The sequence below is a fragment of the Cervus elaphus genome, chromosome 21 (assembly GCF_910594005.1).
Source record: "Cervus elaphus chromosome 21, mCerEla1.1, whole genome shotgun sequence".
NCBI classification, from domain to species: domain Eukaryota; kingdom Metazoa; phylum Chordata; class Mammalia; order Artiodactyla; family Cervidae; genus Cervus; species Cervus elaphus.
Window position 1 is genome coordinate 10876794 of NC_057835.1, and position 15272 is coordinate 10892065.

The following is a 15272-nucleotide window of genomic DNA, read 5'->3' on the forward strand; positions in this document are numbered from 1 at the left end:
ACACACGATATTTATTTTTCTCTTTCTGACTTACTTCATTCTGTATAGCAGGCTCTAGGTTCATCCACCCCTGAGTTTTCTTTTAAAGTATCCACAGTCAGCCCCAAACCAGGCCGGGCAGGATGCGGTGTGGGGTCTGAAAGCCCTGATGAAGCTCTGATCCAGATCCCAGGCTCTGGATCCCACCTTCACTGAACCCTACCCGGGTTCCCCAGCAGCTTCTAGGATTGAAAAGGGAAAAGAAGAAAACTCAGCCTGGAAGAGCTTGGCTTCAGCAGCGAGTCAGCCGGGATGGAATCAAATAATCCATCAAGGAGGAAACGGGGACACTGGAGAAGGGAATTGGAAATGAAGCTGAGACTGACAAGGCAGTAGATGGGGTATGAAGAGAAGCTCTCTTTTTAATGCATTTATACATGAGGACATCAAAAATACCACATCTCAGAGAGCCCGCATTTCTCTTTGCAGAAGGAACTGGGGGATTAAAAATCGGGGTGGAAGGTGGCAATGGCATCATTACTGGGCCACTTGGGGGCCCTGGGGTTTTTCCCTGTTCCTATCCAGTGCATCCCCTGGGGAACAGCCAGAGGACTGCATCCAAAGCACGAGACTGACCTGTCCCCTTCCAGCCTGTTACCCCTGTCGTCCCAAAGCGCTGATCTGAACTTGGCCTCCCTCCCCTTCTGCCTGTTCCTGGTTTCTGCTCCACCAGCACCAACCCCATTCCCTCCTTCACGCCTCAGGGCCCACATCCATGTTGTCCTCCCTTCATGCACCCAACAAGCACATATTGAGTGCCTCCTGTGTACCTGGCACTGGAATAAATAACAGTATGTAAGGAAGAACTGGACACACACCAAGCTTGGAGGGGTTGCTGACCTCTGTGGGGAAGACAAATACACAAAGAACTGATCAAAACGCAGTGTGAGCAGGACAACCTGAACATTTGAGAGGGGAGCCCTGTGTGAGGCATCAGAGCCCACGTGGGGTGAGGAGGGCACCCAGGCAGGGGGATGGCCAGCGTGGGGCGGAGGAGACCAAACCAGGGGAGGAGGGCAGCCTCACAGAGGGGCAGCCCAGGGGAGAAGTCGGAGCCTGAGCAGGAGGAGGAGGGCATCCATGTGGGGGAGGTGGCGGAAAGGGACAGAGGAGATTCTAGGTACAGGAGGGTTGTTGACAAGTAAACAGCTATATTGAGGAGGCTGGAAGTCAGACTTCTCACCATTGGACTTACAAATACAGAGGGGGTGAAAGCTAGAATAAGCCCTCTGGGTCTGGATAGGAATTGGACGTATCAGAATTAACTCATAGTTCTCAACACAGACAGATAAAGAAATAAACATAGATTTAAATGTCCGATGAGAGTGCCTGGTGGCAGCCACACCAAGCTCACCTCTCCCCCAGATCTTGGCTTTTGTATTGCCCGTCTCTTCCCAAAGGGATCAAGCCTTCTGGATAAGTGGCTATTGACGTATTTTGAATGTAATCCCCTCACAAAATACAGATCACTTGAAAGGGGAAGTCAGTTACAGTGGAGAAGCTCTGGGCATCCCATCTACTTACCCAAACGTTCAAAGTGATGGGACAAGCCATGAACACAGCATCCCTTCTGTGATATTCCTGCCAAAGGGACCTGGCCTGGACCCAGCCTAGAGGGCTCTTCAGCCTGAAGTGAGGGATACTGACAAGAGAACTGACCTGACACTTTCAAAGGTGTCAAGGCCATCAAAGTCAGGGAGAGACTTGGATCTGGGACACACACCACCCCCCCCAACCCCCGGGGACCTATGACATCCCCTGGCCAGCCCTCCCTTCTCAGCAGGGAGCCCTCAGCACGGAGAGCTCGGCCGTGGTTCCATTCATCTCCCCTGATGCAGAATTTAATATTACTGTGGGCCACCTCATCCCCTCCTCATACAAGTTCACCAGGGGAACAGGAGAAATTAAAGAGTACAGCAAGGAAAATAATTACTGGGCTGGAAGACTCGATAATTGCCAAATGATTGAAGTTCACAGAGAGCTGGAACTATGGAGATTGGCCAATTGATCTTCTTGACAAGGGTTAAGAAACAACATCACTACCTGTAGCAATAATTGCAGAGTTTGCTAGTCCCAGGAGGGAAAAGCAAAGCCTGTTTCCAAGAAAGTGGTCTATACAGTTACAGAGAAGTGTGTGTCGTGTCTCCACCCCCAGTCAGCAGCAGACTCACCAGGTCTGAGCTTGGGGGTCAGGTTTTTGAGTGGTCACAGCATTCACTGGCAGTGGAGCCTGGGCAAGTTCTTGTTCCACCTGAGCCCCAATTTCCTCTTCCATAAAATGGGTTTAACAATACACTGTCCTAAGGTCGTAAAAGTGTTAGATCCTACGTAAGCTAACTATCACCGTGAGAGCTCAGTGAGGGCTGGCACCCACTGCTGTGGTCGCATTAGGCACCTCTATCTTCTTACCTTTTAAGAGATGATGAGGAACAAAAATGGAAACCAGTGAGTTCAGAGAGGAAGCAAAGTGGCTCAACTCACAAAAGAAGTCTTGCCTCCTCCAGGAAGCCTTCCCAGATTTCTCCAGGACGAGCCCATGATCCTGCTGCTCCAGGCTTGCTGCAACCAATACAGTCTGAGCCAGACCACCCAGGACCATGCCCACAACACAAGGGGCTCTCCCAGCCCAGCACAAGTCAGCCCACCACCCCCACACCCCACACCGTGCCCATGCCGTGCCCACAAGCTCCCAACTTGTGTGTCTCCTGAGTCTGACCTTGCACTTGCTCTTTGGACTCATAACAGGTTTGGCTTCTCCAGGCTAGACTTGGGCTTTCTGTGTGTCTTATTTTGTGTCTCTGCCTCTGTCTTTCTGAGCAGCCCGGCCCCTACTTCCTAGCTCTCATGAGCCCCAAGCCTGTGTCCCCTGAGCTTAGCGATGAACAGTGGGATTCTATGCCAGGACATCCCCCACCCGCCCACCCACACCGTTCCTCTGGAAACCGCCCATCCCCACCCCAACTCCATCTCCAAGCCCACTCCCTCTTATAAGGCTGGGAGGCTGACTGGACCCAGACCCATCAGAGCTGCTCCCCAGGAATTTCCAGCTGCAACAGAACTTCATCTGCCTCTGGTGATGAAGGCCATGGACATGAAGATCAGAGGCTGGAACTGAACAGAATCCTCCATGTGAAGGAAGCTAATTTGCAGCAAATGAAAAGGAATCCAGCAACTGGGGGATGCAGGGCTGGTGGAGCAGGGCTGGGTGCTGGGCACGGGGCTCCTGTCTGAGGCTGGGTCTCCACTACCCCATGCGGCCCCCGATTACAGATGTCGCCGGAGAAGAGCGGAACTGAGTGGCTGGTTAAGAGGGCAGCGGGAGCCAGAGGCTGTGCTCCTTTGGCCGACAGGCCTGTGCTGTCCCAAGGCCCCAGCTGTCCTGCTTTCCCTCAGGCTTCTGGTGGCCTTATCTCCTGACCGCTGGCTCTGACCTTCAAGGCCTGAGGACCACCCGCCTCCCCCACCACCGCCCTGGGCACTTGGCAAGGAGCCCCCGGGGTCAGCAGTTATCACAGCAAGGCTATTTCCTGGGATCCCTGCCCCCTCCCCTTCTGTGATCCGGGTCCAGAGTCTGGACGGGCTCAGCGTCCTGCATCTCCCACCAGCTCCTGCTTGTCCACCCCCGGGGGTGGCCCTCTGACACGGTTCCACGTATCCCTTCCCCAACCCCTCCCACACCCACAGACACCCTCTGTGCATGTGTGCTAAGCCACTTCAGTAGTGTCCGACTCTTTGCAATCCTATGGACTGTAGCCCACCAGGCTCCTCTGTCCATGGGATTCTCCAGGCAAGAATACTGGAGTGGGTTGCCATGCCCTCCTCCAGGGGATCCTCCCGACCCAGGAACTGAACCCAGGTCTCTTGTCTCCTGCACTGGCAGGTGGGTTCTTCACCACGAGTGCCACCTGGGAAGCCCATAAACACCTAACTCCCACTTTGAACTCCTACATGCAGTCCTTGCATCACCCTCTGTTCCCCAGCCCCGGTGGACAATGCGGAGGTGGGAGGGAGCTGGACTCCTCTCTGGACTCCTCTCTGTGGCTCCTGAGACCCAGGTGAGGCCTCTTGTCCGTGGCCGTCCAGCCCTCCTGTGGCCCCTTGGCCCCAGCATCCGCTCCTGCCTCCCAGAATCCAATGTCTACACAGCAGCAGCCAGTCCTGGAAGAATTCCTACAGGTAAATGTCCCAGGAACATGAGTTCACAACATAAAGGAAAAAATATCTCAGAAACACTTAAAACATTGTGAATGTGGAACCAGACTACAAATGATTAGGGATAATGTAATTTATTCACTTAATGTTTAAAGGAAAAAAAAGAAACTACTCATTTTACATGAGATGTAAAATTGGCAGGCAGATCTAAAAAGTGATGTTTCTCTAAATTGAAAAAAAATAATCATTGAAAGTTAGAACTCAGCAGGTCAAATTGCAGAGTGGCTACAGATGGAGAATTCGTGAACAGAAAGGTAATTCTGAAGAAATCACCTCCAAATGAGGCATAAAGAGACCAAGCTGAAAAATGTAAAAGCAAGATTAAAAAAAAACAAGGAGACTCATGTGAAAAGAGGTACGATCTTATGATCAAATTTCCAGAACGTGAAAATGAGGAAGAGGAAATTTTGAAGAGAAAAATCTGATTTTCGAGAAATGATGAAAGACAGGTCAGGGTTCAGGAAGCCCCACCTACCGTAAATAGACACCCAGGTTGAAAGTGAAGAACACGGAGAACAAAGATGCTAAAAGCTTCCAGAGACAGAAGCCTGATTTCCTCCAATGGAACCACCACAGACTGAGTGCTGACTTCTCTAGCAACAGTGAAATTCAAAGGACAGAAAATAATATCAGTAATGTCCTGAGAGAAAACATCTGTCAACCTAAAACCGTATATTCAGAAAAAAAAAAAAATCTTTAAAAATGGAGCAGGCAATCCAGGAATTTTTCAGACAAGTACAAACCAAGAGCATTTATGACCAGCAGCCCCTTCACTGAAGGACATTCTGAAGGAAGCCTTTCAGGCAAAGAAAAAAGATCTCCTGAAGGTGGAAAGTCCCTCAGAAGAAACAGTAAGCAAATAACTGAGTAAGCAAATCTAAGCAAATTTTGTGTGAAACAGCAGTCCTTCAACAGCATTCACTTTTTCATTCACTCATTTATCCCATGTGGATTTTCCAAGCGCTTTCTGGTCTTCAGCCCTGCCTGGGATGTATCACAAGGAAGATGGGCTTCTGCAGAAGAAAGTATATCAGTGACCTAAGAAACCAAGAGAAAATGTTCATTGAATTATTGTTTTTGATAGAAAGTGGAAACTACTAAAAATAGAAAGGTGACCAAGAAAATGATGCCTTCAGTATATTGAGCATTCCCATGGGCTGGGGAGCAATGCAAAGGCTTTGCCTGATGTTTGCTCTTTTCTGCCACAGGACGGGGAGACAGGGCCGTGGGCACACAGGGGCCAGGCATGCAGGGTTTTCTAGGGAAATTATACCTGTTCAGCCTGCAAGAGACAGGGGAGGTGAGCAATAAACCAAGACTGGGAATAGTCTCCATTTTCCCCAGCATTTGCCCAGTGCTCAAATCAGAAATCTTACCCTGTTTTCCGTTTTTGTTTTTTTTTTTCTTCTTCTGTTGTGCACTTGTAAATTTTAAATAGGAAGAGCACACACGTGTGGGTAGAATCGGGATACTTAAAGTGACGTATACACACTGCGCTCTGAGCTCAGTGGCTCAGGCGTGTCTGACTCTGCGACCCCATGGACTGTAGCCCACCAGACACTTGTGTACGCGGGATCCTCCAGGCAAGAATACTGGAGCGGGTTGTCTTCTCTTACTCCAGGGGGCCTTCCCGACCCAGGGATCAGACCCGCGACTCTTCCTCTCCAGGATTGGTGGGTGGATTCTTCACCACCAGCGCTGCCTGGGAAGCCCCATGTATATACTACCACGTATAACGCAGCTAACTAAGAGGACCTCCTGGAGAGCCCAGGGACCTCTGCTCAGGTTCTGTAGTGACTCAATGGGAAGGAAATCCAAAAACGAGGGGCTATGCATGTCCATGCGTGGCCGATTCACTTTACTGAACTGCAGAATCTAACACAGCAGGATAAAGCACCTGCACTCCAATACATTTTATTATTATTTTTTTTATTTTTTGGTACATTTTAAATTAATAAAAACTAATTTTAAAAAAGAGTCACAAGCCAATAAAAAAAGAAAGAGGCTGATTGAGCATTGACTTTCTCTCCTCTTAACTGTCACATACAGGATGTACGGAACTAACCCTGGGATTGAGATGGCAACGCGAGTTTAGAAATTCAAAACAAGGCTAAGCAAAAAAGTTCCTCTGTGTGCCCTGGCTCTTTCTGTTGATGCGCCTCTCTCCTGGCATTTACTGACAACAGCATTTGATGGGTTTCTCCCTCCCCTCTTCCACCCCTCTGAGAGTCAGTCAGTCTAATGATGATGTATTGAAACCATTGCTGACATAAGCAAGCGGGACTCCATGGCGGCCCCTCCAGTTCCAAAGTAAATTTCCAGCAGCGAAGAGTGACCGAAGCTCTCAGAGGACAGCTTTTCAGCCTCGGCCCTCAGCCTGGGTGGGGAGCCAGCACATTCTGCACATTCTGGGACAATCAAAATGTGTGTGCTGCAAACGGAACGAGATGGAATGAGAGAGAACTGTGTGGGAAAGGGCGGGGGAGGGGGGTGGCCCCAGTGAATTCTCTGTGGGATTCCTCGGGGATGGCCTTGCATCTTCCAGCTGGGTGCTGCGAACCCTCTGTGAGCTCTGAGTGCACAGGCTCCTAACATCCTCCAAGACAGAGTTCTGAACAGATGATGCTGAGTTCATCTGGGGCACCATCACATGAGTTGATCTGTCTTAGACATTAAGTTCCTACAGGGCAGGACCAGATCTGAGGGCAGACTTCACAGAACAAACATAGGAGATGAAGGAAACACAGGTCAGGCCTCTACTACTGGTCTTCCTGGTACTTCAGAGATTCAAGTTGGCTTTTCTATCTTCTTTTTTTCATTTCTACCTGGGCAACTAAAATGTCCAGCATGCCTCTGAGATGTGATGACTTTGAGCAATATTTAGCAAAGGAACTGACTCCTGAATTCTGACCCAAACACCAATTCCCAGAGTTGCCCCCAAAAAAGCTCTGCCTGAGATTATGGAAGCCAAGTCTACCTTTATTTTTTTAATAAGCACATTAGGATTTATTCATATAATTGAATATCCAATAGAGAAAATGATAGTATAATAGCTGAACACAACACAGATGAATCGCAAATGAACATCTGAGTGAAAGTTACAAAAGAATATGTCCAGTATTATTACAATTATGTAAATTTTTATAAACAATAAAATGAAAAAAGCTTGAAGATATAAAAACAAGTTATAAAAACTATATGGTGAGGAAAGAATATGCATGTGCATACACACACACACAATAATGGTGATCTCTGGGCAGAAGACATGGGCCCAACAACCTGGGTCACACAGGCAGGAGTTGTAGCCACGAGTCTTCTAAGGTCTGGGCTTCAGCCACCACTGGGCTGGGGCTGCCTCCGGTTGAATCTTGCCTCTTGTAAGTGTGCAATAAATAGGAATTTTACTTGATCCCCTGTGCTTACATCCATAAACTTTGAAGCTATGAACTACTTAAGAGACTTGCTAAATCACGTGTAGTGCTCACGTGAAGTACTACTTGAAAGGGTGAATAAATGACATCCATTCTTATTATTATTAGAGCTACCAGGCAGTGCTGGTCCCTCTGTTGACTTGCCTCTTCATGGCTCTGTTGTCATGATGTTCTTCATCCATTCTCTCATCCATCCATTCACTCACTCAGCCATCCGTCCATTCACTCACTCACTCATCCATCCATTTATTGCACAGGTGTTGCTTGAGACTTTGTATACACTGGACCCTATGGTGTGCTAGCAATCCAGCTTTTAAAAATGCACTGCATTTATAGCATTTGCCAACTTACATGGTGTAAACATTCCTACCAAAGCCAATTTCAAGCTACCAAGTCATTTAAAAAATCTCATTGGCAAAATTGACCTGCAAAATCATCATTATTATTACCCCATTTTTTAAATCAACATGCGGAAAGGACAACTTCAGCCCCCAACTTGTGGCTCTAAAGCAGCTGCAGAAAGCAGGAAATGGGTGTGGCTGTGTGCCCACTGCATTTTATTTACAACCACAGGTGTCCACTGGGTTCGGTGGAGGGGCCACTGTTTGTCACCTCCGTTCTCAAAAGTGTTAATTGTCTGGGGGCTTTGGACATTTTGTCTGTGGGCTCAATTTGCAAACAGTGAATGAAGACTGTTTCCCTGAAGGATGGTTTGCTCTGGAAGGAGGTTCCATGACTTTGTGATGTTGATTTCTCTGCAATGACTCGATAAGAATTCCACTATGGCCTTTGGTCGGTAGAGGGCCAATCAAGCACCGCTGGACAGATAGAACCATCGACCGTCGGGGCTAGAAGGGAAGTGTGTATGGTAGAGGGCCATGTGCTTTTCCGATGAGGAAATGGGCATCCAGAGAGGGGATGGGACACCCCTCAGGGCCCAGGATGAACACGGCACACACACAACTGCGTTAACAAGGTTTGTGTTGGGGGAATGCCCACCTTCTTCCTGTGGCTGTGCTTCAAACACATTTCCAGCCTTCATCACTGCCCTGCTTCTCCTGCAGATGATTCTCAGAGACAGGACCTCGAAGGAAGCCCCCATTCCAAGACTCTCTGCATGGGTGGAAATGGGAATTCCACATGAGGGTTTGTGTGGAGAAGGGCAGCCAGCTTGGAGGTGGACTGAAGTGGCTGGCATCCCAGTTCTGTCCTTTCCTGGCTGTGTGACCCTCCTGTAGGTCACTTAACCTCTCTGAGCCTGTCTTCATCTGCTAACGGAGGATGATGGTATCTGCCACGCATGGTTGCTCTTGTAGTTGAAGAAGGTCATGGACATAGGTATCTTGCTGGAGTCACACCCCGGGCAGGGTCGTAACCTCGCTGGGCCTCCAGTCTGCCAGACATACATAAGGCAGCATCTCTCATTCTGGAGGGACTAACGGCTTGGGCTTGATTTAAATGGTCGAGTGTGAGTCTGAGTCTTTAAGAGCTCAACATTTATCTCAGCCAAGTGACTTAGGAAGTTCCTTATGGGCCCAAACTCTTAAAGCACAAGTACCCACTGAATGTCAGCCAGGCCCACACTCTGGTGGGAGCAGGGGATGGTGAATTTTCCAGGACTTAACAGTGCTCCAGCAAGATCGCAGCTGCCAAGGATACTTTGTGAGCCTGTGGGATCCACTGAAACCAGGACTCTGGGTCGGGGAGGACATCTTGTTCTCCCTTGGGGCCGGCTGGGAACTGCCCCACGGTGCCCACAGGGGGCAGAGAACTCTGCAAAGTGGACCCAGGAACCAGTCCAATCCCCCTGCCCCCCCCCCCCCCCCACCAGGGGTCAGATGCCAATAACCTGCCCTCAGCAACAGTAAACATCAACCAAGGCCCTGCTTGGTGCTCAGGAAACAAGCTTGAGACCCAGTTCTGTCTGCAGGGGCTCCCAGAGAGGGAGAAGCAGGCACAGAAGAGCCATGTCATTAGATGGAGTAACCGGGGCTCCCCTCTGCACGGGTACGAATGAGCCTCTGCGAGCAGGTGCCCCACCTGAAACCCGGGTTGGCTGGGCAGGGCCAAGGCCAGTGCTTAGGGCTGGATGCCTGGCCTCAAGCCTGTCTGAACCACCTAGCGCCAGATAACCTTTGACATGCGCTGTCTGTGCTTCAGTTGCCCCTCACCAGTACAATGAGCTGTTAACAGAACCGGCCGGGAGAATTGCTGCCTGGAAAGAGGAGCAGAGAGCTTCAGAGTCAGGACAGGCTCCCCGCTCCTGGAGGGCAGATGGAGTTGGCCGGATAAGCTCGTGGCAGGGCCGCAGTGGCGGGGCAGCTGGCACAGCTGGGCACAGGTCAGAGGGGGTCTGCGGAGAATACAGAGCCTCTGGCAGGGCACACCTGCTGCCGTGTCCCAGGACCCGAGGCTTCTCTCACCCGGGGACCACTCTGGACCACCCCTGTGCCTGACCGTCACCCGCCAGTGGCCGGCCTGGGAGTATTCAGGAAGCCCCCGCTCCCTGCTTCTCCTGCCCCCTCCCAGTCCCTTGGAGTCCGAGTTCTGCTTCCTCTCTTTGGACGGCCCTCGAGTGCCAGATGCCATGTGGGGAGTTCACAGCCAGGGAGCCACTGAGCCAGCGAGAGCAGCTGCTCCCTGGCACCCGCCCCCAGCTCTGTGCCCAGCCCAGGCTTATCCTTCATCATCACGATCTGCTCGTCCTGCCCTCGGAGACCCTGCCCAGAAAAGAGCTGGACGCTGGGACTCCTGGATCGATCCTACAGCCCAGCCTGTTCTTTCTAATCAGAAAAACGCTGCACGACACCCAGTCCACTCTTCTTAAAAGGTGTGTGGCTTCCTGAAAGGTGTGGGGAAGGTGATGGATGGGCGCCCAGGTGTCGCCTAATCAAGCCCACGTGTCTTCGTAGCCCTGGACTGGAGCTGGGGAGAGTGGGCCATGAGGCTCCATCCTGCCCTGAACACACAGCTGGGCCTCAGTGAGGGGCGCCCAGCAGGGTGGGTGGTCCCGGGCTGTGCCCCGCTCCCACCCCTCAGGGCATCACATACCAGGGAGGGTGGAACCATGGGGGCCCCTGAGGTCCAGGGCCCGCGCGCGGAACTGGGCTCCCCCACTCGCCAACTCTGGGTCCTCCACTTCTTCACAGGATGATGAAAAGCGGATGGAAAGGATTGTACTTAATTCCTGGAATCCTCAGGATTAACTGGGCTAAGGCAAGGAAAGCTCCCAGCTCAGGGCCTGGCTTCCAGACAGGGCTGATCAAGTTCTACCTGAGACAGAAAGATCAGAGGTGAGGAGAGAGCCAAGGTCAGGTTTACTGGGACGCTTTGGTTTTACAGTGACGGTGTAGGCCCCGAGATCATCGCCTCCCTCTGATCCTGCCTGCAGGTGGACGAAAAGACAGAAGATCCCAGCCTGTGCAGTCTTCTCACAGATGAGCCCCCAGCCAAGAAATCCTGGGGAGCAAATCCCTTTCGGATGGGGATTCAGGGAGGGCGATGACTGTTTCAACATGAAACGGGCCTCCCTTCCTCCAGGGAAACTGCCTTGTTTAGCACCTTGCTGGCAGGGTCCTCATCCTACTAAAACCAGAGAATCCCCTCCCAAGGATGATCTGGGTGTGGGCTCTGCCTGGATCCACAGAGAGCTAACCTCATCTCTTTCCGAAGGGTGTGAGCATGCTTCAGAACAAATGGAGAGGCGAGACTCTAGTGTTTCCAGATGAAATACAGAGCAGCTAAATCTGCATCTCAGATAAATAATATTTTGAGGGTAAAATCTGTGCAAATATTGCAAAGAACTTGCTTGTACTTACTCTTACCTGTTATCTGAAACTGAATCAGGCATCCTGTATTTCTATTTGCTAAATCTGACCACCCTAGCCTAAAGGCACCACATTTCCAGACTCTGAGATGGGCATGGTCCAGTTCTGGGACAGGATGTGATGTGAAGAAAAATGCCAAAGCAGCTTCTCCGTGGCTTCCACCTGCCACGCTTTCCTTTCTCCCTGCCCGTGGTCCCCTGGACCGGTTCAAACCCTGCCTTGCTCAGAAATCTAAGCCTTTCCTGTTGACTCTAACCCCCGCCAACTCCAGTGTGGATGGACGCCCCCAGCAGCTCCCCTTTCCCGACATCCAGACCCCAACGTTGCCCCCAAATCAGCCAGACCCAGGGCTGAGCCAACCAGATTCTTCATTCTCCCGCTATAGTGATTGGTTGGGGGCTGGCAACACGTGATCCAAGTCGGTCCAATCAGAGTGGATGGCAGAGCTTTTGCTGGGTAAGGATGGCCTGGGTCTCACCTGGAAGGACTCTGAGCATCACAAAACCTGAGTCGCAGCCAGTCCAGGACCAGATCTAAAAGACAAGCTTCCTCTATCTTTAGAATTTTCTGCTTGCTTAAATCAATTCATCTTTAAGTGAAAGTCAGCTTGCTTGGGGTTTTTCTGACTCTGGAACAAAATGTCCTGGTTCAAATCTCAAAAACTGGCATTAAGTGAGGGAATCCAGAGAGCCTGTCCCATCCCTATGTAGGCAAAGTGAGTGCTAGGGCCCACATTTCCTCATCTGTTCCTCTTATCCTTCTGTACGGCATGCCCACCTTGCAGGAAACCATCCTTAAATTCTGCCATGGGGAGAGAGACAAGACACAAACGTCAGTACATAGAAATGAATAAAGTCAAAACAAAAAAAAATTTAAAAATTAAAAAGAAAAAGAAATGAATAAAGTCCACCAATTTCTATGCATCCAATTAACAAAGAGTAGGAGCAAGGCATTTCTCCCAAGGGGCAACAAGATGGTGTGTCTGCTCCTCACAGATTGTAAAATGTTGTTAGCATTTAAGAGAAGTGAAAAATAAATCGTTTTGGCTTCTCCCTACCACTCACCTTCTGCTGAGTTTTCTCCGAAGGAACCTTAGAAACCTCAGAAATTCAGAATTGGAGAAGGGGACCTAAGTCACTGATGGCCTCCCTTCTCATTAGTAGAGCCAGGAATGTCAAGGCCAATGGGCCTCACTCCAAAACCTAAGCATTTTTTGATCCCAGTTGAGGCCACCTGAGTTGTCTTACTGTGATGCATGATATCGCTTCAGTTGTGTCTGGCTCTTTGTGACCCCGTGGACTGTAGCCCTCCAGGCTCCTCTGTCCATGGGATTCTCCAAGCAAGAATACTGGAGTGGGTTGCCATGCCCTCCTCCAGGGGATTTTCCCAACTCAGGATGGATTTCCCAATCCAGTGTCTCTTAGGATTCCTGCATTGGCAGGAGGGTTCCTTATCACTGGCGCCACCTGGGAAGGCCCTGTCTAGGTGTATTAGTTTCCTATTGCTGCGCTTACAAATTACCACCAACTTACTGGCTTCAGTTTCATTTCAGTCGCTCAGTTGTGTCCGACTCTTTGGGACTCCATGGACTGCAGCATGCCAGGTTTCCCTTATTGGCTTAATATAGCACAAATTTATAATATAAATTTAATTAAACTTCATATAGCCACAAGGGCTTCCCTTATGACTCATCTGGTAAAGAATACACCTGCAGTGTGGGAGACCTGGGTTCGGTCCCTGGGTTGGCAAGATCCCCTGGAGAAGGGAACAGCTACCCACTCCAGTATTCTGGCCTGGAAAATTCCAGGACTCTATAGTCCATGGGGTCGCAAAGAGTCAGACATGACTGACTTTCACTTTGAACACAAATTTATCATCTGAAACTTCGGTGGTTAAAAGTTGAACAATTTGGGTCTCACTGGGCTAAATAAAACCAAGGTCCAAGAGTGTTCTTGGCAGCTCCCACCAGAGGACACTCCTCTCTCTTGCCTTTTCTAGCTTCTAGAGGCTGCTTGTTCCTTGGCCCGAGGCCCTGTCCTCACCCTCAAAGCACACGGTTCCACCCTCTGGATCCGCCCTCATGTCTCTTCTCTCTGACTTTGACCCTCTTGTCTCCCTCTTATGAGGACGCTTGTGATGACGGTGGGTGTACCTGGAGAATCCAGCATCTCCCTATCTCAAGGTGCTTAGCTTAATCACGCCCAGAGAGCTTGTTCTGTCATCGACGGTAACATATTCACATGTTCTGGGGGATCGAGGTATGGGTATATTGGGGGGCATCATTCTGTCTACCATAGCTTGCATTCCCCCAAAAGCCAACCCTGAGATAAGGACTTGGGTGCAAATAGTTTATGCGGGAGGTGGGAAGAGAGGGCAGGGGGAAAGGCCAAGGGAGGCGCGTTAGCGAGAGGTCACCGCTGGGGGGCGCCGGGGCCCATCTCACCCAGATCCCTCTGCGAACCCGGGTAAACCCCGCCTCCCAGTTCCATAGCTGGAGGCGAGGAACACAGTGACGCCCACCCGGCGCGTCCCCTGCACCCTCGCCCCCTCGAGACTGAGGATTTCTCCTGGGGGCAGCAGCTCGTGGGCCCCTCATGAGGCCGAGAAGCCTCCGTGCTGGAGGTGGAGGCCATCCGCAGGGGAGGGACTCTCCACACAGGCCTCCGTGACCTCCGGTGGCCGCGGGGACCGCCCGCGACAGAGTCTGTTTCTGTAGGGTTTGTGCTGGGGGCGCCGAACCCGCAGAGGCGCTGTGACTTGTTGCTGAAATGGGAGGAAGGGGAGCCAGAGAGAGAAGGGAAACCAGGAGGAAGGGCTGCTGGGACTGCTTGTCCATGCCGGGGGCGGGGGGACGGCCCCCCAGCTTCCCTGGCCCCTCCAAGCCCGTCCCACGGCCCGGGCTGGATGCAGACTGGTCTGGAGAACCCCAGACTTCAGCTTCCAGAGGCTGCGCATTCCTCACACTGTATCCTGGGCCACTGGATGGGGACAGGTCTGTAGCGACACCTCCATAGGGACACCTCTATTTCCCACAAGAGGCGACTGAAGCCTGGAGGACGGAGTCAGCGCCCCAGACGTTTCCTGGAGCCCAGAGCAGCACAGGGCCGCGGGGAAGACCTCCCAGCCTGCCCTGATGAGCTGGGTTTCAGAGCTTAGCAGTTCAGTTATGCCTCTTTGCGACTGCAGGTGCTATAGCCCACCAGGGCTTCTCTAGGCGAGAATACTAGAGCAGGTTGCCATTTCCGTCTCCAGGGGATCTTCCTGGTCTACGGATTGAACCCACATCCCCCATGTCTCCTGCATTGCAGGTAGATGCTTTACCCACGGAGCCATCAGGGAAGCCCAGAATCAGACAGATTCAGACAGACCAACCCAAACACGAAGGCCTGGCTTCTCTTGCCCGAATCGTGCCGGCCTGCAAGAAGTTGGTTTATGCCCATGTTGGGGTCCAGAGAGACCCCCCCACCTCCGGGTGTGGATTTGCCCTCCTGGGCTTCGTCCTGCTGACCCCCACAGGGGGACCTGTGCAGAGAAGGCGCGTCCATCCTTGAGCACCTTGGCACAGGTGGCCCTGCGCTGCCGGTCACTTGTCAGGGAAAGCGGGATGCTGGGGGCTGGGGCTGCGCCCATCCCAGATGTACCCCGGCCTGACGAGGTCTCGGGCCTGTGTCTGGGGGAAGGCAGATCTCCCAGGAGTGGGGACACAGGTCGGTGCTCAGGGTCAGCACAGGGGTCCTGGGGGACCCTACATGCCACTGTCCCA